We start from the raw sequence: 27,627 nt of genomic DNA, 5'->3' as shown, positions 1-27,627 counted from the left end.
CACTGACATTGAGCCTAAACTGGGAGTGTTATTCACTGAGAGACATTCTACTAGAAGATTTACGGTATTTATCTGCCCATTACTCTATCACTCTGTCTGTTTATCTCTCTTTCTATTTATCTCTCTCTATTTTTCTATCTCTATTTTTCTTATATCTCCTTCCATCTCTCTCTCTCTCTAGCTTTCATTCTGTCTTTACCTCTCTTTTTTTACCATCCATCTCTCTCCTCTATCTATTGATCTGTATTCAGGATATGGTTAACGGATTTTAATAATTAAACATAAAGGCTTTTTCTATGGACAGCCATATTTATGTAATGGCCTCTCCTGCTATAGGTTACAGTTTTTTCTCTTTCCGACTTTATCGATTTTTCTGTGACTCTAGCTGACTCTGTCACACTCTCACATTCTCTGCCTCATTTTCCAGCTGTCTTCTTTGCTCTGTCTCTCTGTCTTGTTCTTTATTAATCTGGCTCTGTCAGCCCCCTCTCTCTCTCTCTGTCTATCTTCCCCCCCCCTTATCTCTCTCACCCCCTCCTTCCCTCATTCCCCATCTCCATCACTCACTCTCTCGACAAACATGTGTTGGTGACAGCTCACACACATTTGACTTGTTTTAGCTGAGGTCAATTTCACGTTGAAGAATCAGCACAGGGCAGAAGCAATAATCTTAATGCTGTTGTTGCTTTTCGAAATTGCAGTAGCTGAAGCCCCACTGTGACGTTGCCCCTGAACAGTCCATGATCTGGACCATGCCTACAATAACTGAGCAGACAGATTGGACTATTACTTTCAACCCACTGTTCACACACTCTCCTCATTTTCAAACACTTGCTTAAAGAATGTGGGCATTGCTGGTTTAGGACAGTGTTTATTTCCAATTCATAAAGGCACACAGGACACTTATGAGCAAACTGCAATGCTGGAGATTTGGAGTCACAAGTAGGCCAGACCAGATTTCCCTTTCCTAAAAGGAGTTAATGACAAGATGGGCTTTAAATACAATGGTTGCATAGTTGCCATGAGCTGGCTTCTTAATGTTAAGTTTATTTTTTTTCAATTCAAACATTACTATCTGCTATGATGGGATTTTAACATGTCCCCAGAACATAGGACTCTGTATTGCTAGTCCAGGGACTTCACACTGCACCACACCACACCACCACCTCCCCTTAGCATATCATTGACGATGCTCTGGGAGACAGAGGCACTCATTAACTCAAATTCACTGCTTTTGTAAAATAAATGAACATTTAAAACAAACATTGAACAATACAAACAATGAAGCACTTTTGCCATTTGAACATTCTGTGCGAATGTAGTTCCCTGTAGTGACCATGACAGGAAGAATGTGCTGATAATCAATACCCAATACTCCATCAATCACACTATTTATATGAACGTGTTGATTCAATCACCAAAATGGCCAACTGCTCCCCTTTTCGGACTGTTGTACAGAACAAAAAAGCTTTTCCCAGGATTCTTTTAATGAACTCAAAATAGACTCATTGACATTTGCAGTACAGAAGGAGGCCATTCAGCCAACATCACTTGACAAAGATCTGACCACTAATTCCATTTTCCAGCTCTTGGCTCACAGCCTTATTGCAATGCATGTGAGTATCTAAATACTGCTCAATTTGTTTCTTCTAACATAAGGTATATCAACAGTCATTTGGTAGTGCAGAATTTGAGTATTGCTGAAAAAGACACATTCTGTCAAAGCTTTTTATCTTTCGTCAGGATGATTTGCAAGAGTGGCATTTTAAAGGGGAAAAGCATTATTTATACTGAATAAAAACTGAAAGAACTACGGATGCTGGAAATCAGAGACAAAAACGGAAGCTGCTGGAAGAACTCAGCAAGTCTGACAGCATCTGTGGAGAGAAATCAGAGTTAACTCTGTTCTGAGGAAGGGTCACTGAACCAAAAATATTAACTCTGACTTCTCTGCAGAGATGCTGCCAGACCTGCTAAGCATTTCCAACCATTTCTGTTTTGTTTCTGATGTCCAGCATCCGCAGAATGTTCTTTTGGCTTTTATTTAGCATTTAACTCACTGCCACATCTCTTCCAGGCATGGCCATCTTAAAGAAGTTCTACTCCTCTCTCTAATAGGATTTCCGTTCAAATCTTTTTTCTTGTTCACCATCATTAATTTTTGTGTCGCTCCTGGTGTTTGATAAGGTATTTGCTAAAGCTTCTTTCCACAGCCACATCAGCCCCTGGCTCAGACTCACCCCAACTCAAGTTTCATCCTTCATGCTTTGAATCCATCCAGGATTGTAGGTATCTCTGTGATGTTCACTGTTCCACAGACAGCTGTTCTTGCCATATCCTGTGATCCACACTCAGTTACATACGTTACCATATGCACACTCTGGACCTCTCTCTCCAACTGTAATGCTTCATGCTGCCTCAGAGCTGTGCTGCTCACATTGTGAGGAAGGATCACTGGACCCAAAACATTAACTCTGATTTCTCTCCACAGATGCTGCCAGACACACTGAGCTTTTCCAGCAATTTCTGTTTTTATTTAATCATTTATACTGTATGCGCACAGAACTGGCAGATAGATTTTGTTAAAAAAGACACAGACTTAGGTTTAATACTGATTGACAAAATGTGCCTTTTTTCAGCAATACAGCATGTATTCATAACACAAGTTGCAAACGCTTGTTAGCATCTAAGATATAATCTGAAAGTAAAACAATAGTCCTTTAATTCCAAAATTCAGACACAATCAAATGGCACAAAAAAAATGGTCTGTGCAAAGAGGATATTTTTCACATAAGGGGGCAAAAGAAAAATGAAACTGAGTCTGAAAACAAAGGATAGAATGTGATGACTTCTCAAAGTCCACCAGGCTTCCTATTGGTGAGGCAAAATCTAGATTAGAGTGGTGCTGGAAAAGCACAGCAGGTCAGGCAGCATCCGAGGAGCAGTAAAATTGACATTTTGGTGAGACTGAATTGCTGATAGCCACAAACTAAAGGAAGATCTTCACTTAGGATTGAAATCCAACTGGGTCCAAGTCATTAGAAAATGGTCACAGTTCAGCGTTTTGGGATTTATAAGGTTGTCGGAAATATTTGGGAACTTTAGCAGGTTCCCAGAACTTCCACTGAGAGATAGAGAGAGAATGGCAGTTCCAGGAGTTTCTTCCTCACTTACTATCTAAGTTAATGAGATTAGAAATCAATTTTAAAAAAGATTGGCTGGGCAACTATTAGCATAGAGGCCTCCATTGTACTTTCAAAATCAGGTTGTCCTGCAACTAAGAGCCATAATCCCACCTCTTAACTCCCGAAACATTTTGAGTTATTTTTCTCCAAAGACACTTGGCTTTCTTTAAACAGCAGGTAAACTACAGCACACATTAAACTGTTGACTTCACACCTAAAAAACCCTTTTCAATCCAGTAAGCATCCAAACAATTCTGGTTTTTCACATTATCCATAAATATAAATATATATTTCTAACAACAAACTAAAAAGAACAAATATTCTTAATGTTGTCTCTTCAATCCTGTACCTTCCTCCCTAATCTAAAAATGACTGTTTTTCCCTCATGAATACTCCTTCCTCCCAACACAGTGCCTGTTGACATTCCACTGAGAATCAAGACCACATCCTGATCATTAAGAATGATAAACTCCCATTTTCACCAGCTCAGAATCATCCTTCATGACAAAGTTTTTTTTTCAATTATAGTTACTGCAATAATGCAGGAAATTTTGACATGGAACATCAGCCTAGATTTTGTGCTTTAAGTCTCTGGAGTGGGGCCTGAACCCCCATCCTTCAGTGAGACTGCTACCCACTGAGGTTCAGCAAGGTTACTGTTCCACGGTGGTTCAGTGGCTAGCACTTCTGCCTCACAGCACCAGGGTCCCAGGTTTGATTCCAGCCTTGGGTGACTGTCTGTGTGGAGTTTGCACATTCTCCCTGTGTCTGCGTAGGTTTCCTCTGGGTGCTCCGGTTTCCTCCCACAGTCCAAAGATGTGCAGGTCAGGTGAATTGGCCATGCTAAATTGCCCATAGTGTTAGGTGCATTGGTCAGAGGGAAATGGGTCTGGGTGGGTTACTCTTCGGAGGGTCAGTGTGGACTGGTTGGGCTGAAGGGCCTGTTTCCACACTGTAGGGAATGGAATCTAATCTAATCCAGGTCGCAATGTGTTTATTCCCGCTTAAAAAAATCCATGTTGGTTGATAGTGGGCAAAGGTAAGACTGTGATACCTATTGTGGTTGAACAACCTGTCAAATCAAAATGTCTAAATTCAACATATGCTAAATGGCCAAAGAGTGCCCAATGCTGCTGGAACTGGAAGCAGCAGCTGGTCAATGTTTTAGATGGGCCTGGTAAGCTATGAAATCAAGGTGTCAATTATGGCTCTGTACATTCTGTACAAAGGGAGTGCTGCATTGTCGGACGTACCATCTTTCAGAAAAAATGTTACATGAATACCGTTTGGCCTCTCAGGTTGACGTAAACAATCCCATGACACTTCAGAAGAAAAGCAGGAGAGACCTTTCCAGTGACCTCAACCAACATCACTAATAACAGATGACCTGAACATCTAAGGGAGGTAACAGTGTACTGATTTTGTCACTAGACCAGCAGTCCAGAACCGAAAAGTGTGGTGCTGGAAAAACAATCCAGAACCCCAGGCTAATGTTTTAGGGGCATAAGTCCAAATCCTACCATGTTACATTTAAATGAAATAAAATCTGGAGGAAAGGGCTGGCATAACAGTACCATAATCATTGTCACTTGTCATTTTCAAAAAGAAAAATCTGGCTCACGAATACCATTTAAGGAAGTAAATCTGCCATTCTTACCTGGTCTGGCCTGGCCTGGCCTACATGTCTCTCCATACTCGTAGCAATGCAGTTGACTCTCAACTTCCCTGTGGGAAATAAATGCTCGCCTAGCCAATGATGGCCACATTCTGTGAATTAATAGGATATCACATTCCTGTTTGTGGGGTCTTGCTACACATATATTGGCTGCTGTGTTACCTACAATATAACAGTAAGTAACTTTTGAAGTATTCCACAAGCTTCAAGGTCCTTAAGGACGTCCAGAGGTTGCAATGCTTAATTTTGCTTGGATTGATTTCAATTTATCATTTTTTAGTGACCTTAAAATAGTCAAATGTTAACCATAGTACCTTGGCCAATATTTATCACACACATTTAAAACTTTACAGGGTTATTACAGGGAAAGAATGAGTGAATGGAACTAGCTGAGTTACTCGTAAAGAACCTGCATGGACATTTCTGCTCTCAGAAGTTGTAACCCTGTGGAATTTTCTACTGCAGACGGCTGTTGAGGCTGGGTCATTAAGTATATTCAAGGTTAAGATAGAGTTTTAATTAGTAAGGAAATCAAGGGTTATGGGAAAAGGCCAGAAAGTGGATTGAGGTTATCAGATAGGCCAAGAACTCACTGCATCGCAGAGCAGATTCAGCTGGCTGAATGATGTACTTCTGCTCCTATGTCTGATGGTCTTATGAGAGAAGAAATTTCTCCATGTCTTAAATGGCCGTTCCTTTATTCTGAAATTATGCCAGTTGGTCCTAGACTCTCCCACAAAGGGAAATAACCCAAAGTGAAGCCTTTGGATTGTCTTGGGAACATTTCCTTTAGCCACCATATGAGGGAACCCCAGATTCCACAGGTGATTCACCTTATGAAGCACGTGTCAGGCCTTCTATCTAAGTGACCAGCCCAGCTCAATATGCTGCAAATACCTAGATCCACCCTGTCAAGCTCCCTGTTAGTCTTATATATTTCAGTAAGTTCTCCTCTCATTTTTCTAAACTCCAATGACTACTAGCCTAATCTACTCAACCTTTCACCATATGAAAATCTCTGCAAACCCATCAAAATCATTGGTAAGAGTGAAGTTGGGGCAGCATCATGGCTCAGTGGTTAGCGCTGCTGCCTCACAGCACCAGGGACCCTGGTTCAATTCCAGCCTTGGGCAACTGGCTATGTGGGGTTTGTACATTCTCCCTATGTCTGCATGGGTTTCCTCCAGGTGCTCTGGTTTCCTCCCACAGTCAAAGATGTACAAGTTAGGAGGATTGGCCATGACAAAATTGCCCATAGTGTCCAGGGATGTGTAGGCTAGGTAGATTAGCCATGGGAAATGCAGGGTTACAAAGATGGGGTGGATCTGGGTGGGATGGGCTGAATGGTCTACTTCCACACTGTATGAATTCTATGGTTCCATCTCTGCATTTCATGTGATGCCTGCCCTGCACTGTCCAACAGTCTCTACTTGCAATCTCTTTGAAGTCACTGTCCCACCAATTCCCTGAAGTTGCAGTTAGCATAATAATAATGTTTAAATTAATATTTAGAGAGGAAAGTAACAAGCTTTAAAAAGGGAGAATTTTTTTAAAAAGCGATCTATTTTTAATATTCAACAGGGTGAGAGCTAATCTTGAGGTATAGTTTTCTTTTTTTCCTTTCAGAGTGCTGTCATTTTCTAAACTACCAGTGGCATTTATTTCTGTGTTCTCTGCCTGTTTTCAAATGAATCATTGTATAAGGATTTTGAGACTCAGTTTGTGTATTCAATCAACAATTTGATCAGTGAAATTCACTTTGTGAAGCACGTGTCAGGCATTCTATCTAAGTGACCAGAAAGACTGCAAAGATGAGCATACTGAACATAGTGAAGGACATTCCTTTTATTCAGGTTGGGGAAGCAAAGAGGAAATACTGGATGGTTATGAAAACTAAAGAGGCTCTGGTTTATTGTTGATCCTTTGCGATACCCAATGGGATTTGGTTGGGTTCAGGTGGGTATCTGGGTGACTGCTCATGATGATCTGGGCCCAGAAGGTTCTGCTGTAAATAGCACAGGACTTTGGAGACACTTCTGGTTTTGAAGAGTTGCGGGATTGCAGGATCTCCTCAAGGTTTCCCTTTGCTTCTGAAATGCATTTTATTTTGGAAGAGACTGCACCATTGCTATTTGATTGTATCAGCTACCACAGTCCTGAGCAAGTTTTCCTCAACACTCAGAGTCGATATCAGAAGTCTGAAGTGAAGCCTTTAGATTGTCCTGGGAACATTTCCTTTAGCTACCATGTGAGGGAACCCAAGATTCCACAGGTGATTCACTTTGTGAAGTGCGTGTCAGGCATTCTGTCTAAGTCACCAGCCCAGCTCAATATGCTGCAAATACCCGCCCTGTCAGCTCTGGTGAGCCTCTCAGTCACTGGAAATTTCTTCCGTTCCTCGGGAGCTTCCTGAAGCAGCTCAAGTGAAAGTGGCCAGGTTTCTTGGCATAACACTGGCCCACAGTGCTCATCTTGTATATGTCAAGCAGATTGGGCAAGACTATTGCGCTTTCAGATTTTCAGGTTGGTCAGCAGACTCACCTATCTTCAGTCCAGACTGTCAAAGTACAGAGTCAAGAATAGTGAAGAAACAGGCAGAATGTCAGATCATAAGATCAAAAATCAAAGGGAAACAGATTGATTATGAGTGTTTTATTTATTTTTCATACCCAGATAATTTAACAGTAATTATGAGGTTTTATTAATTGTATGGTTTATAACCAGTTGTAAAGCTTATTGGGCAGATTTATTGGATGCAACGACTCTGGGTGAGCTTCTCTGAGGACTCAGGGTCAATACTAAAGTAATTAATAAAAAAGATGGCAGGGCAGGTGTTGTGTTGTGATTACAGAAGGTGGGAGCTCCTGGACACCAGTGTGATCCAGGGCGAACACATCTTTAATAACTGTGGCTTAATGAATTACAGAGACTGAGCAGCAGACACTGTGATGCAACAGGGAAAGGAAATGTTACCTGGTTACATAGTTCCAAGGTTAGTCACATCTCTTAGGCAAATCAGTCCTTTCGAGTTGGTCAGTGGTCAACGACAGCAGGGTGTGATGACAAGTCAGGCCAATATGGAGCATTACCTGGTGAAGATGAGAGAACCTCAGCCCCTCACTTTGTCAAGGGCTACAAGCTGCTTTCTACCTGTGTGGATGAGAAGAAAGACTGCAACGATGAGCATACTGAACATGGTGAAGGACATTCCTTCTATTCAGGTTGGGGAAGCAAAGAGGAATTGCCAGTGATAGAATATTATGATAAGGGTGTTAAATACTGTTCTCAATAGCTGTGACTAGGAAGTCTAAAAGCTACATTACCTGCCCGGTGCCAAATATGTCTCTTTGATTGGTGCAGGAGAGGCAGGATTCAGTTGTCACGGTGAATGTGAAAACCAATGACATGGGCAGAACCAGGAATGATGTGTTCTGCTAGGAGAATTTAAGGCAGAAATGAAAACTCAGAATTTCAAAGTTAATTGTCTTTGAATTGTGATGTGAGCCACGTGACAATTGGTGTAAGGTCAAGCAAATCAGGGAACTTTATGCATGGCTCAAAGAGTGGTGGGAATAAGGAGATTTGATGGAATAGGTTCCATTTAAACCAGGTTGCAACCAGTGTCCTGGCTACAATCATACAACTAGGGTTGTTATCAGGGCTTTATACTAGCGGGGCACAGATTGGGGGTGAGGGGACATTCTTGGGTGAAGGACGATTTAGACATCCAGACAGAAAGATCGAGGAACAGTGTAGGGATATGAGTAAAGCTCAGCAGAGTGGAGAAAGGCAAAGAGTTTTACAAAATTTGTATGTTGATGAATTAGGTCATTGAATGGAATTGAAATAAAAAAATGACTTCAGAAATTATTTATCTGAATGTATGAAACATCTGCAACATGATAGGTGAACCAGTGTCAAACATAGGGGTAAATTATTTCAATTTAATCGCCACTGCAGACATGGCTACAAGGTAATAGGAGGTGGGAGATTCCAGTGTACACAATATTTTGAAGGGGCAGACATATTGGCAAAGGAGGATGGGTAACTCTGATAATCAAGGATTACTGAAAAGCATTGGCGAGAAAAGTTCTGGCTTCAGATTATAAAGAAAAAGCAGCACCGATGGAAATTAAGAATAGCAAAAGTCAGATAACACAGATGGAAGGTGCATCATGATGACCAATCATAACCCTAGACAGGTAGCATACTGAATTTAAATTTAAAAAGAGGAACATTACACTTGGTGGGTGTCACAGAAGCTTCAAAGAGAAGGACTTCAAAGGGAGAAATGCACTGCAAACTGAACTGTAATCTCCCATGAGCTATCTCAGAGTGAACATGATGGGAGAAAAGACAGCTCTCTTGCAAGAGACTTGGTTTGTGTCTTCCCCCTTTATACCTCTCTTCCATTGTTGGAAGAAAGAAAGCAAGCAAAATGGCTGTTAAAAAGAAACCAGCTCTTTCAAGTGACCTCCAAAGCCAAGCATCTCAAAATCAACTGCTCACTGATCAACATCAGTATTACTAGTATCTTCCAGTGTAACAGCTGAAACATCCCATTGTCTACTCTTCACAGAATACACAGACTCATCCATATATCTTTCATCCTTATTTTGGGCTCATCTCTCATTTCTAACGTATGTGAATGTGGGTTGTGTTATTATTTCTTTTCACATTTAATAACTGATAAACTCACTGTAGTGACTGGAACAAGGTCAGCCAGGTGGACCTCACAAAACATGAGTTTCCTGATTGGGGATGTTAATCCGGTTGACAGGGAGCCCTGGTTGACAGGATAAAGAGCAGTATCAGACATCCTGTTCACTCTGAGAGCTGGCTCTGAAGGAGTTGGATCAGTGTCAAGGACTCTCTACATGTAAACAAAGGGTAACTTGGTGAAGGAATACCAGCCTCTGTGGAATTATTTCACTCACCCTTTCATTAATACAAAGTCTGGTTAAATTGGCTCCTATAAAACATAAGTTCATGTGGATGTGGGAGGTAGGTAACCACAAGTGAATTAAGAAGGGTCACTGAACCCAAAACATGAACTCTGTTTTCTCTCCACAGATGTTGCCAGACCTGTTTTGTTTCTGATTTCCAGCATCCACAATTCTTTGTGTTTTTTCACAATAGAATGGATCTTCTTTAACTAACCTAATTGCGACCAAGCAAGGGGGCAAGTGAATAAAAAAAGGGAAACCAGTTCCTCCCTCCTCACCCAGCTTGAGTGTTTGGTGTAACCCATCCAGAACCACCTTAACATGAAGACCTTGGATGGGGACTAGTAATCATAGAGGAGAAAGTGAGGACTGCAGATGCTGGAGATCAGAGCTGAAAATGTGTTGCTGGAAAAGCGCAGCAGGTCAGGCAGCATCCAAGGAGCAGGAGAATTGACGTTTCAGGCATAAGCCCAATTCCTGAAGAAGGGCTTATGCCTGAAACGTCGATTCTCCTGCTCCTTGGATGCTGCCTAACCTGCTACGCTTTTCCAGCAACACATTTTCAGGACTAGTAATCATAATCATATATAAGGCCCATTTCAGTCATCGTATCATTGGTCAGACATTAAACAAGAAGTTACTGGAGCTGCAAAAAAAGGCAATGAAATTGTCATGGACTTAAAACATCATATAGACTGGGGCAATTAAACTGGCCAAAGTGGTCTGAAAATGAGGCTGTAAAATGTTATTGTGATAATTTCTTGAAGCAATACTTTATGGAAGCAACAAGGGATAAAAGCTATCTTAGATCTTGTATTGTGTAATGATGCAGGGTTAATTAGCAATATTATTAGATTACATTACATTACATTACAGTGTGGAAACAGGCCCTTCGGCCCAACAAGTCCACACCGACCCGCCGAAGCGCAACCCACCCATACCCCTACATTTGCCCCTTACCTAACACTATGGGCAATTTAGTATGGCCAATTCACCTGACCTGCACATCTTTGGACTGTGGGAGGAAACCGGAGCACCCGGAGGAAACCCACGCAGACACAGGGAGAACATGCAAACTCCACACAGTTAGTCACCTGAGGCGGGAATTGAACCCAGGTCTCTGGCGCTGTGAGGCAGCAGTGCTAACCACTGGGCCACCATGCCGCCCAAAATTGTAAAGGATTCACTGGGGAATAGTGATCATAATACTTTTGAAATCTATGTTAAAAATGAAAGTGTTGCCAATCACAAACAAAGATCTTAAACTTAAACAAAGCCAATTACATAGATATGAGAGGAATATTAACCAAGATTATTTGGGTAAATAGGCCACAAGGTGTGGCTGTAAATGAACAGTGGGAAACAGTTAAAGAAATTCAAAGTCTTCAACAGAAGTACATTCCACTGAAAAATAAAACTCAGCAAGAAAGAAGCATTTATGGCTCACTTAGAAAATTACAGATAGTATTATGTTAAGAGACTCAAAATTGCAAAATATAAAGTTATAAAGTACAAGGACTAAGACGGGTATAAGGACTAAGTAAGTACAAGGACTAAGAAACCAAAATGTTGTGACAAAGGGAAAATATAGAGTATGAGAGTAAACTAGTCAGAAATATAAAAACAGATTGTAAGAGTTTTTGCACATATATAAAGAGAAAGAGAGTAGCTAAGGTAAAAATCAGCCCGTTTGAAGCACAGACAGGAGAAATTATTCATGGGAATGAGGACATGGGAGAATCATTGAACAAATATTTTGTCTTTCTTCAGAAGATTCAAGTTTTATTACAGAAATTGACGGTAACCTTGGGGCTAAAAGGAGTGAGGAAAAGAAAATCTGCCCAGAAAATGTCAATAAAATTTGACAAATCCCAGGACCTTGGATACACCGGAGGATTCCTAAAGAGATAGCTGCAGGAACAATGAATGTTATTTTCCAAAGTTCTTCACATTCAGGAATAGTGACATAAATTGAAAACTGGCACATGTTACACCAATTTTAAAGAAAAGGAAGAGAGATAAAACAAGAACTAAAGGTTAGTTAACCTAATATCAGTTGTTAGGAAAATGATAGAATCTATTATTAAGGAAATCTTAATAGTATAGTTAAAAAAGCATAGTGTGATTACAAGTCAACATAGGGAAAGAAATCCGTTTGACAATTTTTTTGGAGTTTTTCGAAGATGTGTAACTAGTGAAGTATATAAAAGGAAACCGGTAGATGTAGTATCCCTGAATTTCAAAAGTGCATTTAAATAAAGGATTATACAAAAGGTTAATAGGCAAAATAGAAGAAAAGGACATATGGAGTTGGGGAAATGATTTAGCATAGATAGAGAGGAAGCAGAGAGTGGGCATACACGGGATTTCTTTAAGTTGGCAGGTAAATAGTGAATTACCACAAGAATCAGTGTCTTGGAGTCATAGAGATGTACAGCATGGAAACACACCCTTTGGTCCAACATGTCCATGCCAACAAGATATCCTAAATCGATCTGGTCCTATTTGCCAACATTTGGCCCATATTCCTCTAAAACCTTCCTATTCATATATGCATCCAAATGCCTTTTAAATGTTGTAATTGTACCAGCCTCCACCACTTCCTCTGGCAGCTCATTCCATACAAGCACCATCCTCTGTGTGAAAACGTTGCCCCTGAGGTCCCTTTTAAATCTTTCCCCTCTCACCTTAAACCCATGGTCCCATAGTTTTGGACTCCCCTACCCTGAGGAAAAAGACCTTGGCTGTTCACTCTATCTATGCCCCTCATGATTTTATAAATCTCTATAGGTCACTCCTTTGCTTCCAATGCTCAAGGGAAAACTGCCCCAGCCTATTCAGCCTCTCCCTGCAGCTGAAATCCTTCAACCCTTATAAATATTTTTCAAACCCTTTCAAGTTTAACAACATCTTTCTTCTAGCAAGGATTGCAGAATTGAACACAGTATTCCAGAATTGGCCTAACCAATGTCCTGTACAGTTGCAACGTGACCCCCCCAACGCCCACACTCAATATACTGACCAATAAAGGCAAACACACCAATCACCATCTTCACTGTCCTGTCTACTTTCAAGGAACTATGAACCTGCACTCCAAAGTCTCTTTGTTCAGCAACACTTCCCAAAAGCATTCCATTCAGAGTATAAATCCTGCCCTGATTTGCTCTATCTGAGGCCTCAGCCATTTACAGTCTATATTAATGACTTCAGTGAATAGTAATGTTGATTTGTTGATTAAGGTGGCAAGGTAAACTGTGGGAAAGTCACAAAAAGGCTGCAAAAAGATATAGACAGGTAAAGTGACCAGGAAACAAGATAGCAGATGCAACGCAGTGAAATTATTCACTTTCACTGTAATATTAGATAAGCAGAATGTGTTTAAAAGGTGTGAAACTAGTAAATGTTAATTTTCAAAGATTCTTGGCTGTGCTTTACAAGGAGTGCAGGAAGTTAGTATGCAGATATAGCAAGCGATTAGGAAAGCAAGTATTATATTGGCCTTTACTGCATATGGATTGGAGTACAGGAACAAGAAGTCTTTTTACAGGATTTGGTGAGAACACATCTGGTATACTGCACGTAGTTTTGGTGTACACATTTATGAAAGGTGATATGAAAGATACATTGAAAAGGTACAATAAATGTCCCTGGGATGACAGGTTGTCCTCTAATAAAAGACTGAGCAAATTTGGGCCTGTATTCTTTGGATTTTAGAAGACTGAGTGGTGATCTGATTGAAAAGTTTAAGATTCTCAATGGACTTAACAAGATAGCTGCTGGGAGACAGTTTAGGGAATCTAAAACACTGGGTACAATCCAAGGATGATGAACTGAACATTTAGGACTCACGTGAGGGAAGATTTCTTCACTCAGAGGGATTGACTAAGAAATTCTCTAATTTGGAAGGCCATGGATACGCCAATTTATATCTATTTAAGGCTACAATAGAGATGTATTTGGTGTCTCAGGGAATGAAGGGATTATGGAGAGTGGGCAGAAATATGGAATTGAAGCACTACATTAGCCATGATTACACTAAATGGGAAAGCAGATTTGAGGGGCCAAATGGTCCCCTTGTTGCTCCTATTTCTTATTAAATCTGTTAATGGCAACAGTTATTTTCACAATTCTTACATATGTCTCATCATCAATATAGCCAGATCAAAGGAGTGTTTTGCTGAGATCAGTAAACTGTAGAAAGGTTCTGTTCATGGACTAAAACCTTGAGCCTAAGAGAGGTTCTCCTGGAGCTGTCTGCTACGTGACGTCAGTTTTCTTCATGCTAATTTTAAGGCCAAAGTTGTTGCATACGTTGAATAAAAATCCATGCTGCGATTGAAACACAACTTTGATCTTGCAGCTAGTGCACAGTCATTGGCAAATTGGAAATCACAAAATGTCCTTGGAGACCTTGGTCTTTGCCTGGGGTTGTCTTGGATTCATCAGCTTCCCATCCATGCGATCTCAGAATCTGATGTCAATATCACAGTCATAGAGAGAGAGAGAAAATCCAGGAGAAAATATGCTAAATAGATTCATCAGTAGGACACCGGTCTGTTTAAAACTTGATCAGTAACTGGGAAACGTTCAGAAGACTCACTATTATTCAGGTCATGCATGAGACACCATTGAGGAACTGTCAAACTACTGTGATTAATTTCCCAGGGCAGTTGAAATTATTAATTAGCTTGCAAGGCCCTCATGGCTGACTTGTCGAAAAACTTGTAGCTCACAACATTGATATTTACCTGCATTTATCATGAAAGGTTGTCAACCTGACATATTAACTCTGTTTCTATCTCCACAGATGCCACCAGACCAGCTGAGGATTTCTAGCATTTTCTGTCTTGATTTAACGGAACTTTGTGCTTAACAAGCAGAAGTATGAAAAAAAAGGACAGGAAAAGCATAGCATTAGATATGGAATAAAGCTCCTTCTTCTCTGACCCCATCAAATACTCCCAGGACAAGTACAGCAGAGGGTGAAATAGAGCAAAGCTCCCTCAACACTTGTAAATGGAAAGTAAAATTTCCTCTACACTGTCTCCATCAAATCCCAGGACAGGTGCAGCACAGGGTTTAATGGAAAGGAATGCTTCTCCACATTCCCCTGTCTCATATTGGGATTGATAGCTCAGTCAGGGGTTATATATAAGACAAATGATCCTGTATCTCATCACCCTCCAATACTGCTGCGAGGAAGAAAATGACAGGATGCAACTGAATTGTGTGCTCTACCTTCCTCGACATACAGACACGTGTACACACACATGTTCACTCAGAAACTGACACAAACATGCACACAGTCACACACAGGCTCTCATCCATAAGCACACTCATATACACGCATTCAGAAACATGCACTGACATGCAGATACACCCAGAAATATACACTTACACACACTGACATTCACCCACAAACACATGCACAGAAACACACACTCATCCACAAGCATACACATACATATGCATTCACCCACAATAACATATGTGTGATTGTGGATAAATGTGTGTGTTTGTGGATATGTTTGTTTCTGTGTATGTGTTTGTGTGTGTGTGTATGTGTATTTGTGAGTGTGTCTGTGTGCACGTTTGTGTGAGTTTCTGAGTGAATATGTGTGTGCGTGTGTCTGTATATCGAGGAAGGTAAAACACACATTTCAGTTGCACTTTGTCTTTCTCTCCTTAGCAGCGGTGTTGGAGGGTGATCACATATGGGATCGGTCATTTTATATATAACCCCTGACTGAGCTGTCCAACCCCAATATAAGGTACTGGCTACTAAATATATAGCCTGCTATTAGGCTATTTCCAAGCCACTGACTTTTGTAGTAAAGATATTACCCATCAAACAGATGGAATATATGTGATTAAGGGATGATTGAACTATTTGGATTTTTTGGGGGATGATTTGATTGAGGTTTGCAGGATCTTGAAAGGAATTGATAGGATCACTCGAGAGGAACCTGTCTTCTGTTGGTGCAAGAGTGTAGAATAAATTTAAGATTCGACCCAGCTTATTCTGGAGAGGAGTATTTCTCCTTGCATAGAGTTAAAATTGCTCCCTAAAAGAAAAGTAGATGCCGAAGGTCAATTAAATCTGAGATTCATTCCTTTCTTGCTAGACAAGGATATGAGGCCAATATAAGTAGATGGAGTTAAAATGCAATTCAGGTTCGGTATGTTATGAATGGCAGAACAGACTGGAGGGGCTAAGTGGCCTCTTGTTCCTATATTCAAGAAGGTAAATTCAATTAAAATCTGGCTTTGATTCTGCATTTTATGCAGCAATAATTGAACTCCTTTAAGTAGAATTAGTGTGATACTTTTGAGTTTGGGAATGACAGCAGTAATATGACTGCCAGTTACTGCTTGCCGTAGCTCCCTCCCCCACTCTCTCCTGTCTATATCGTACTGACCAGCCATTATTTATCACAGTTGAGAGTGAGTACAAGGTCACCATGGTCCGCATCCCCCATAAATAACTGGAAACTGCTTTATTAAACTTGGAACCAACGGGGCAGTCCAGTTCCAGCACAGAGCAACAGCAGACAGACTGAATCAGAAGCTTTTAGTGAGGTCTGAATGGATTCATGGTTGCAGTCTGTGAAAGTGCAGTAACGCGTACTTATTCTCATATGTATGCATGTTTGTATGTGTGTGCATGAGACTACATTCAAGTGCATATATTTGGGAATGTATGTGCACATGTGTATGTTTCCACATCTGTCAGTGCGTGTCCAGAGCCCTAACCATTTTACAGTGTCTTTGAACTAACCTTGGGAAATTTACATTTTTGCTTCAGGGACTGCTCTCACCCAACACATGGAATCAGATCCTGTGACAATATGAATAGTTACAGAGAAAGATCCAGGGCACACACAGAGAGCATAAGAGTTGGTACCTCTGTGCTGTGCCCCAGAACATGTTGGGCTCACTCGGTAGCCACGGGCTATCAGTTACACCTGGTCAACTGGGCTTGGCACTGAGAACCCGTCAGTTGCTTTGTGCCCTTAAGTTAAACTACTTCCTGCTTCAATAATATCAATTAAAAGTTCAGATCACAGGCCAGCAATATCCTTTCAGGCAACTGGCACATACCAGCTTTTCACTTTACTTAACCCCTGCTTCACTCTGATTTGTTGTCATTTATACAATCATAGAGTCATAGAGATGTACAGCATGGAAACAGACCCTTCGGTCCAACCCGTCCATGCGACCAGATATCCCAACCTAATCTAGTCCCAGCTGCCAGCACCCGGCCCATATCCCTCCAAACCCTTCCTATTCATATACCCATCCAAATGCCGCATAAATGTTGCAATTGTACCAGCCTCCACCACTTCCTCTGGCAGCTCATTCCATACACATACCACCCTCTGTGTGAAAAAGTTGCCCCTTAGGTTTCTTTTATATCTTTCCCCTCTCACCCTAAACCCATGCCTTCTAGTTCTGGACTCCCCGACCCCAGGGAAAAGACTTTGCCTATTTACCCTATCCATGCCCCTCATAATTTTGTGAAACATCTATAAGGTCACCCCTCAGCCTCCGATGCTCCAGGGAAAACAGCCCCAGCCTGTTCAGCCTCTCCCGATAGCTCAAATCCTCAAACCTTGGCAACATCCTTGTAAATCTTTTCTGAATCCTTTCAAGTTACCCTCAACCCTTACAACATCTTTCCGATAGGAAGGAGACCAGAATTGCACGCAATATTCCAACAGTGGCCTAACCAATGACCTGTACAGTCGCAACATGACCTCCCAACTCCTGTACTCAATACTCTGATCAATAAAAGAAAACATACCATCGCCTTCTTCACTATCCTATCTACCTGCGATTCCATTTTCAAGGAGCTATGAACCTACACTCCAAGGTCTCTTTGTTCAGCAACACTCCCTAGGACCTTACCGTTAAGTGTATAAGTCCTGCTAAGATTTGCTTTCCCAAAATGCAGCACCTCGCATTTATCTGAATTAAACTCCATCTGCCACTTCTCAGCCCATTGGCCCATCTGGTCAAGATCCTGTTGTAGTCTGAGGTAACCTTCTTCACTGTCCACTACACCTCCAATTTTGGTGTCATCTGCAAACTTACTAACTGCACCTGTTATGCTTGCATCCAAATCATTTATGTAAATGACAAAATGTAGAGGACCCTTGTGGCACTCCATTGGTCACAGGCCTCCAGTCTGAAAAACAACCCTTCACCACCACCCTCTGTCTTCTACCTTTGAGCCAGTTCTGTATTCAAATGGCTAGTTCTCCCTGTATTCCATGAGATCTAACCTTGCTAATCAGTCTCCCATGGGGAACATTGTTGAACTCCTTACTGAAGTCCATTCTTTCAGTCAAAAACAGTTCTACTGCTAACCTGATCAGTAACCCTTGGCTGGTCGCAGCTCCCATCTCCAACCAATGCTGATTTGCTTGAGCTCTGCTGGCACTCCATGACTTGTCTCGGTGGGAAGATTGTGGGTTCTAGTTCCACTTCATAGCACTGGACTCTCAGCTGTGCACACTTTCTGATAAAATCCTAACTGCCTCTCAGCTGGAATGGAAGAACCTAATGTAATCTCACAGAGAAGAGCTTTCTCTTGCAATTGATACTCTATCGATTTTTGATTTCAAGATTGAGACTGACAAACATTTCTCAGTTAAAAATCTTAAGGGATAGCTGGCAAAGTTGATTACGTGGAGTTTGGTCTAATTAAATGACTAAATAGGTATTGCTGAATAAAGACTCAATTTGTCAAGGCTTTTCAACTTGCATTTATCAGGACAATTTGCAAGAATACCAAATCAAGGAGGAAAGTTTTAAAGCTTTAACAAAAAAATCCCTTTTGCAACAATATTCAAGTTCTGTACTACCTGTCTGCAAAATAGCTTCTTCCTATTCCCATGTTCCTGACAACAGGGAAGTTCTACTCCTGTCCAAATCAATATTTATTCCAAAGCAGAAGTATCAATACTGTTTATCTGGGTATTATCTCTTTGCTGGTTGTGGGATCTCACTGTGTGAAATTTGGCTGCTACCTTTCCTACATTATGACAGTCATTAAATCATAAGGACTCTGGATACAGTAAATAGGGTGAAAATGTTCCGACCCACGAAAGGATCGGGAATCAGCAGGCATATATTTAAAGCAATTATTGAAGGAAACAAAAGTGATATTGGGAAAAACTTTTTCACACAATAATTAAAGTTAAAAATCACACAACACCAGGTTATAGTCCAACAGGTTTAATTGCCACTTTAAGCCAGCAGTTAGTGGTGTCAATAGTAGTCATGATTTGGGGATGCCGGTGTTGGACTGGGGTGTACAAAGTTAAAAATTCCTTTTAACTTTGTACACCCCTGTCCAACATCGGCATCTCCAAATCATCACATAATAAATGGTTGGGATCTGGAAGGGAATCACTATCTGAGTAAATGGTGGAGACAGATTCAACTGAAGCATTCAAAAGGACTCAGACTGTTACTTGCAAAGGAACTGTGTGCAGGGTTATGGGAATGAGTGTGGAGATTGGCACGTGAATTGCTTATTCAGAGAACAAGTTTGGACAAGACAGGCTGAAAGTCCACCTCCTGCATTGTGACAATGGGTCAAAGCAACTTCCTCCTGCACTGTTCCTTTTTGCCACAATTATAATAGTGACTGCACTTCAAAAGTGCTTAATTGACTGTAAGGCTCTTTGGAACATCCCTAGACTGTGAAATCTGATACATGTTTTTCATTCTCTCAGTCTATATTCACTGAGTAAGACAGAGTAACATTTCTTGCAGATCCTAGCAGATGCAAAACAGAGCAAGTTTCTGTTGGGGGAAGTGGGGAAATTGCCAGTGGAAAGAAAATGTGACAGCCAATTCAAGCAACTGGAAGAACATAGGGAAAGTCCCCATGTTGCTTTTGGAAGAGGTGAGCAGTAGACTGGATGACAGCGACCAAGTCTGTGCCAGGCTCCTATTCTCAGTTCACAGATTCACAAATCAACAAAACCACAGAAACCCCTGGTTATAATGCCAGGTTCCATCTTGATACCATTAAAGGCAAGAACTGATACATGACAACAACTCTTTTTGATGGTAATTTTACACAGTAAAATATTATCCCTGGGTACCAGTATTTATTCCTCAACCAATATGATAAAAACAGATTATCTGGTCAGGAGCTGACTGTGTAAATTGGTTACTAAGCAGTTGATAAACATTAATAACTTGGAATAATGCATAGAGGACATAGTTTCAAAATTTGCAACTTGGAAGTACAGTGAGAACAATAATGATAGACTTAAAAAGAATATAGACAGAATATACCCAGATGTTATGGACAGACATGTGGTAGGTGAAATTTAATGCAAGGAAATGAGAAGTGATTCATTTTAGTAGGAAGATTGAAGATAGGTAGTGTAGAATAAAGACTAGAATCTGTAAGGAGTAGCAGAAGCAGAGGGACTTTTGGAGATAAATGCACAAATCACTGAAGGGAGCAGGGTAGTTTACAAAGTGGTTATAAAAACATAGGGAATCCTCCGAAGAGTAACCCAACCAGACCAATTTCCCTCTGACTAATGCACCTAACACTATGGGCAATTTATCATGGCCAATTCACCTGACCTGCACATTTTTGTGACTGTGGGGGAAAACTGGAGCACCTGGAGGAAATCCACGCAGACACGGGGAGAATGTGCAAACTCCACACAGTCACCCGAGGCTGGAATCGAACCTGGGACCCTGGTGCTGTGAGGCAGCAGTGCTAGCCACCATGCCGCCCTACTTCCAGCCGCTTGCTTTCCTATTCACTCTCACACTCACTGTACTCACCATTCACACTTACTCTCATATCCTCACTTTCACTCTACACTCACTATCAGACTCAATGTCACACTATCACACTGTCTCACACTCATTACACACCCTCACACTTACTCTCATTCTCTCACTTCACTATTCACACAACTATCACACTCACTCTCACTGTAGACTCACTCTCACATTGCCTCACACTCACATTCACTTTTGCTTTATACTCACTCTCGCACTCACTTTCACATTGTAGGAGGAGGTATTTTCATCCAGAAACATGAAATATGACTGACTCTCTCTCCTCAGACCCCAGACAATGTGTCGAGCTAGAAAGCCAGCTTTAATTTTAATCAAGAGTCTTTTCTCAAAAAACTATGTCTCAAAAAGGATAGTCAAAAAAAAAGTTAAAGAGAGAGTGAAAATAACAGAAAAAAAGAATAGAAGAGAGATTCAAAAACAAATTCAAATCCTGCTGTTTTGAGACACAACGTCTTATTTCCCAACTGCGTCCTTGCTCCTGGTTAAAACCCCTCCCCCTTCCAGGGATTTCCACAAAAGAGTTGTCAGGAATGTGATTGGACCTGATAGGTGTCAGGTACAATGAAAGGAAAGTACATGAGATGCCATCAGTGTGGGGTTTGGAGCATTAATCACTCGACAGATGACAGTAATTTAAATTACATTACATTTCCATCTTTATCCAGTTAGTGGAGTCACAGTGTTACCATTCAATATGGAGTTTGGTATCTGTCAGCAGCACCAGGCAGACAATATTAGCCAAAGGAATTTGCTTTGCCAAATCTATTCCAAGTTTTTTGAGGTTGTAACTAACAAGCTCGATAAAGGAGGAGCAGTGGATGCAGTAAAAAACATGAAAATACCACACAAAAAGTTAAAATCATAGAATCCTTACCATGTGGAAAAGAGGCCATTCAGTCCATCGAGCCTGTATGGAGCCTCCGAACAGCATCCCACCCATCTTCCCCCCCCCCCAACCATCCTATCCCTGCAACCCCACATATACCACAGCTAATCCATCTAACCTGCACATCTTTGGACTTTGGGAGGAATTTGGAGTACCTCACACAGAGACTGGGAGAATATGCAAACTCCACACAGACCATCACCAAAATCTACCCAGTCCCTGGCGCTGAGGGGCCGCAGTCCTAACCACTGAGCCACTGTGCTACCCAAGGTGTTGCACAAGTTAAAAAAGTCTGGGGTTAGGAATGATATGTCAGCACAGATGGAGGATTGGCTAATGGACAGAAAATAGACAGTAGAGCTAAAGGGATTAATTTCAGGCTGACAGGCTGTTGCCAATGAGATCCTGTGTGGATCAGTGCTGGGACCTTACCTATTACAGACTATGAGTCGAAAAGTGTGGTGCTGGAAAAGAACATCAGGGCAGGCAACATCTGAAGAGCAGGAGAGTCGACATTTCAGGCATAAGTCTTTCATCAGGAATGTGGAGGGGGAAGGGGGCTGAAAGATAATAGGGAGGTGGGGGCGCTGTGGGAGAGGTAGCTGGGAAAGCGGTAGGTGGATGCAGGTGTGGTGTAACAGTGATAGTACAGGGTGTAGTGGATAGGTGGGAAGAAAGATGGACGTCAATCACTTAGACTAAAGTATTAAATGGATTGTATCCAGATTAGCTGATGTCACAAAGATGAAGCTGTGTGGAGGATACAAGCAATTGATTTCTTGACTCGCAGCGCGCACACACACACACATACACATCCTGTTATCTAGAATGACAAACAAACTGCTGATCGAGTCACCATGGACCTCCTGTTTCCCATCCACAGGCACCTCTCTCACATTAAATTTCCTCTACCTGCTTTTAGACTGCCAAAGAACCGCCACCTGCTCAGCAACAATGGCCCGAGCACTGACACTCTCATCTTTTTATCTGGCACACACAACCAATCACTCAGACAAGGGCATTTTCACTCACTTTGAAAGTTTGTACCGAGTTGGGATCCGCAGATGATGAGACACCAGTCATGAGCGAGCTGAAGCCAGTCCTTGGTGAAAGGATGGTTGATATATCAGCCCGGCAGAGGACTCAGATAAGCACTCTGATAGTGGCTTACAGGACAGTGTTGAATGAGAATACACATTGAGATCGTGGGGTCATTGGCTATTCAACCAGACAGCCTCCCATTACTGTCAAGGAGCATGATAGAGTTAGGGTTCAATTTGATACAGGCCATGGCACATAGCTTGCTCTGCCAATGATCATGGCTCCGTTTTCTGGTCCTACTGCAGACCCAGAAGCACTGCTGTTCCTGCCCAAATATGTCCTGCACCCTAATACTAATATACCACCGTCATTCATGGCCTAGTCCCTGACGACAATGAAGATGTTAAGGTGAAAATATATTCTGATCTCAATGAAGTCCTCACAAAGAGATTGGAGGGTTTGAATCCAGAATTAGCCAGGACTCTAATGACTGGAGAGACATCATTAGGATGGGACAAGTCAATGCCTTGGACATTCTCCTGCTGAGAAAGTGCACTCAACATTGCCTCATTGTAACAAACACCCCTTTCAGCAGAAAAGAATACTAAACTATGTGTCAGTTTCGTAGATCAAAGCATTGTCTCCTCCTGGAAAATATCAGTATTTGGATCAATGCCTGCTGGACAGATCACCAACTTGTTTGATTGGTGGTGAATATCTAATGAACACAACGACATCGCAAGAACCAAAGGTAAAAAGAAGAAAGTTAATGTTTCAACTTTAAAACAACCCAAGCAAACAGAGTGATCAAACACGAGAGTGTGGTGCTAGAAAAGCACAGCACGGCTTTTGCCCGGAACGTTGATTTTCCTGCTCCTCTAATGCTGCCTGACCTGCTGTGTTTTTCCAGCACCACACTCTCGACTCTGTTCTCCAGCATCTGTAGTCCTCGCTTTCTCCAGAGTGATCACACGACCGATTTTGATTGTCTCCACAATCTAACTCAGTTGTGGAACAGTGGGATCTGACAAAGTCAGCTGTACTAGACACCTGGACCCAGACTGCTGGGTTTAAGCAAGTCTGTCATTAAGAGTGGCTCAGTGAAAATGATGCTGAAATATTTGACTCTTAGAACAAAAGCAAGCAGCCTTCATGGTCTGGCAGAGCAACCCCAAGGTTACCAGTCAAATGGCAGCTTTCCAACAGATCAATACTGGTGCCCAAAGACAAATCCAGAAGACAAAGGACATGTGATAGAAATAGCCAAAGAAATTAACAATATACTGACCATCATGAAATGTAAAAGTTTTCTGAAGCCACCAGAGCTAGCTATAGAACAAAGTCAAATGGACAAAACTGCCGTCACTCACATCATGGCATTTGTTTTCTTAAGCATGAAAACATGATCCTTTAACACTGGAAAAAATATTTTAACAACCTTGTGACGATAACTGCACATGACAGCCGATACACTCCAGCCTCTCCCTCAGTGCCTTGTGCCACCATCAGCTGCAAGAAAGAAATCCAGTGGGTGAAAAGCAACAAAGCTTGCAGCCCTCTGATGATATTGCGGCTGAGGTTTAAAAAAACTGGTGGATTCTTGCACACATCGTGGCTCCATGCAGTCACCTTGTAGATCTGAGAGGAAATGGAATTCCTCCATTTCCACACCCCCCACCATAACCTATTGAATGCAACAATTGAATGCAATGTCGGAGGCTGAGGAGTGATCTTACAGATGTTTACAAAATCATGAGGGGCATGGATAGGATAAATAGACAAAGTCTTTTTCCTGGAGTGGGGGAGTCCAGAACCAGAGAGCATAGGTTTAGGGTGAGAAGGGAAAGATATAAAAGAGACCTAAGGGGCAATGTTTTCACGCAGAGGGTGGTACGTGTATGGAATGAGCTGCTAGAAGTGGTGGAGGCTGGTACAGTTGCAACATTTAAAAGGTATCTTGATGGGTATATGAATAGGAAAGGTTTGGAGGGATATGGGCCAGGTGCTGGCAGGTGGGACTAGATTGGGTTGGGATATCTGGTCGGCATGGACGAGTTAGACTGAAGGGTCTATTTCCGTGCTGTACATCTGTATGACTCTATGACTCTAATTGTAATTATCTTTAAGAAGTGAGTCCATTGCGATATTTCCATGTTGTCCACAGGAGTCCGATCCTGACGCATGTTCTCCTGCATTGCTACTTTTGGTGGCTGTTCCCAGAGACACAGTACAGCTTTAATCTTCTGGAGGAGCTTCCAATATGGTCACTGTTACCAATAAAGTACAAGAAAAATGTCAAGAAGAAAACTAGGGAACTCTTCATTGCATTCACTGGCCTGGCTAAAGCATGTGACTCAGTAAGTCCCTGTGGATTGTGCTGCAATGATTTGGATGTCCAAGAAATTTTTAACACAATTTTGTAAAGACTTCACGATGATATGACTGCAAACTGTCTTGAGTAAGAGATCTAAAATCATGGTCTTCAACATACAGATCGAGATTTAAGCAAGGATTTGTGATAGCCATATTCTATTTACAATCATCTGACAGTGGCTATTTACCTCATCAAAGATTATTACCTTCTGGTGTCAGTATTAAATATTATCAAGATGGAAAACTCCAGCTGTCTAGCCAACTGGCTCTTCAAAGAGTCCAGGTTGGGTTGCTGTAACAACATATACTTTTTACAATTATATTGTAATCTGGAGCTGTGGATAGTGATGTTGGATGGTCCAAAATCCTTTCCCTCACATGACAGAAAAGTCTTTAACTTCAATTGCCTGTTCCAAAACTAAACTGAATATCACAGACATACATAATCTACAATTTCTAGATGACTACAGTGTCATTACCCACTCTGCACTGGATTTGCAAGCCACTTTCAATCTCTTCAATTCTGCATTTGGGAGAGCTAAAAGAGCAGTGAGTAATCCCTGCCTCTGGGCCAGAATATCAGAGTTCAAGACCCAGTCCAGGATGTGATGGTTGGGGAAGGTGCGTTCATAACATGGCCAAATGGGTTGAGAGTCGAGCATGTGGCGCTGGAAAAGCAGAGCAGGTCAAGCAGCATCCGAGGAGCAGAGCTTATGCCTGAAATGTCGATTCTCCTGCTCCTCAGATGCTGCCTGACCTGCTGTGCTTTTCTAGTACCACACTCTCAACTCTGATCTCCAGCATCTGCAGTCCTCACTTTTGACAAACAGATTGAGAATCAATTTGTAAATCCTTCCTACACATGCCACTGGCTGGTGGTAAGAGTGGGAGAGATTTCTGGTCAGCTATGTGAGGGAAAGCACCCTCCAACATCACTACTAACAGCTCCAGATTACAATATGATTGTAAAAAGTGAATGTTGTTACAGCAACTCAACCTGCGCTCTTTGGAGAGCCAGTTGGCCAGTCAGGCGGTGTGGATCAGTTTGGTGCTAGCACTGTGGTGTCAATACCCCCCCTTCTAGCTTTGAGGGGAGGGGGTTGATTTGGAACCTGTCTCCTTGGCCCTACCCATAGTGGAGATCCTGGTGGGTTGGACTGGCTTTTGGAAGGAGAGAGGAAGAACAATTTGGAAATATGGGAAACTGTACTGGTTTAAACCCAGGACAAACCATTTAATGATCAATACTGGCCACTGGAGTGGGCAGTGGAGAACTGGAGTGTATCAGTCAGATATTAACTTCTATTCTCTATTCCTGCTCTTCCTCTCTGTCTGTAAAAGACAAACATTTATAGACAAGTTCTGATTACCATGACACAGTGAGATCTGCACAGAGGGGAGGGTGATTTAAAACATCCAACTTAGAAATGCTAGTACTTACGAACGTAATCCCATTCAGGGGTATAATTTTAAATATCCAACATACGAACATTTCCTGCACTTATGACAGCTACTTTATATCATCCTGCATTTTTAAAGAATCCCTACAGTGTGGGGACAGGCCATTCAGCCCAACAAGTCCACACTGAGTCTCCTAAGAGCATCCCACCCAGGCTCAAACCTACCCTATCTCCGAAACCCTGCATTTCCTATGGTTAACACACCTAACCTACACATCGCTGGACACTACGGAGTAATTTAGCATGACCAATCCACCTACACCCTGAGGAAGCCCACACAGACATGGGGAGAATGTGCAAACTCCACACAGGCAGTCGCACAAGGATGGAATCAAACCCGGATCCCTGGCGCTGTGAAGCTGCAGTGCTAACCACTGAGCCACTGTGCTGCCCTGTGTTCTGACTTGCACACAAATCAATTTGGGAATGGACTCCAGAATGGAACATATTCGTAACCCAGGCTCTGCCTGTACTGAGTTTATGTACTGGAACTAGCAACAAGAGTAATGAGTTCAAACTCCATTACGATGCTGTCACATTGAATTTAATATGTTTGGTAATTATTGAATTGCCATCAAAACAAATCACCACAGAAATTTCTGGATTGTTCTCAGAATCCAACTGGTTCACTTATGTCTTTCAGGGAAGAGACCGTTCCAATGTCACCTGGTCTGGGCCAAAACACAATTCCAGTCCTACACCAGCACAGTGACTTCTCATGTTTTGACAAATTAATGGCTTGCTGTACTATTTCAGAGGGCAGCTATGTGTCAACCACATTGCTGTGGGTCTGCAGACACACGTAGTCCAGACCAGGTAAGGACAGCAGATTTCCATCCCTAAAGGACATCAATATATTAAATAAATTTTGCAACAATCCAATAGTTACCTGCTACTTTCTTTTTCTCCCAGAATGATTCAATCAATTGAATTTTGAACTTCGTTAGCATTCACGGTGGGCTAATAAACTCATATCTTGAGATTACTAGCCCAGTACCATGACCACTATGTTACTGTATGCATAGAAATCGCTGTGATCTGGAACATGCTGTCTGAAAGGTCAGTGGAAGCAAATTCAAGTACAACTTTCAGAAGAAAGTTGGGCAAATATGTGCAAAGAAAAGATTTGCATGTGGCAACAGCAGGAGAATGGGGATATTTCAATAGTTCTTTTAAAAGCACAACACAATCTCAACGAGTTGAATGGCCTCTGTGTATT

At 41.7% G+C, this 27,627-nt stretch overlaps 1 long non-coding RNA gene across 1 annotated transcript; it reads left to right on the top strand.

Moving 5' to 3' along the window:
* LOC148145939 (uncharacterized) lies at window positions 1–27,172 on the top strand. Its single transcript, XR_015760992.1, has 6 exons — window positions 1–64; window positions 4,484–4,589; window positions 19,590–19,722; window positions 23,204–23,326; window positions 24,740–24,932; window positions 27,052–27,172. It is a non-coding gene; the product is annotated as an uncharacterized LOC148145939 (long non-coding RNA).
* The last annotated feature ends 455 nt before the right edge of the window (window positions 27,173–27,627 follow it).

This window comes from Chiloscyllium plagiosum, unplaced genomic scaffold (assembly GCF_037043375.1).
Source record: "Chiloscyllium plagiosum isolate Xiang-an unplaced genomic scaffold, Cpla_swu_hap1 HiC_scaffold_22, whole genome shotgun sequence".
NCBI lineage: Eukaryota > Metazoa > Chordata > Chondrichthyes > Orectolobiformes > Hemiscylliidae > Chiloscyllium > Chiloscyllium plagiosum.
The sequence above is the reverse complement of the archived record's forward strand: the minus strand, read 5'-3'. Positions and strand labels throughout refer to the sequence as shown.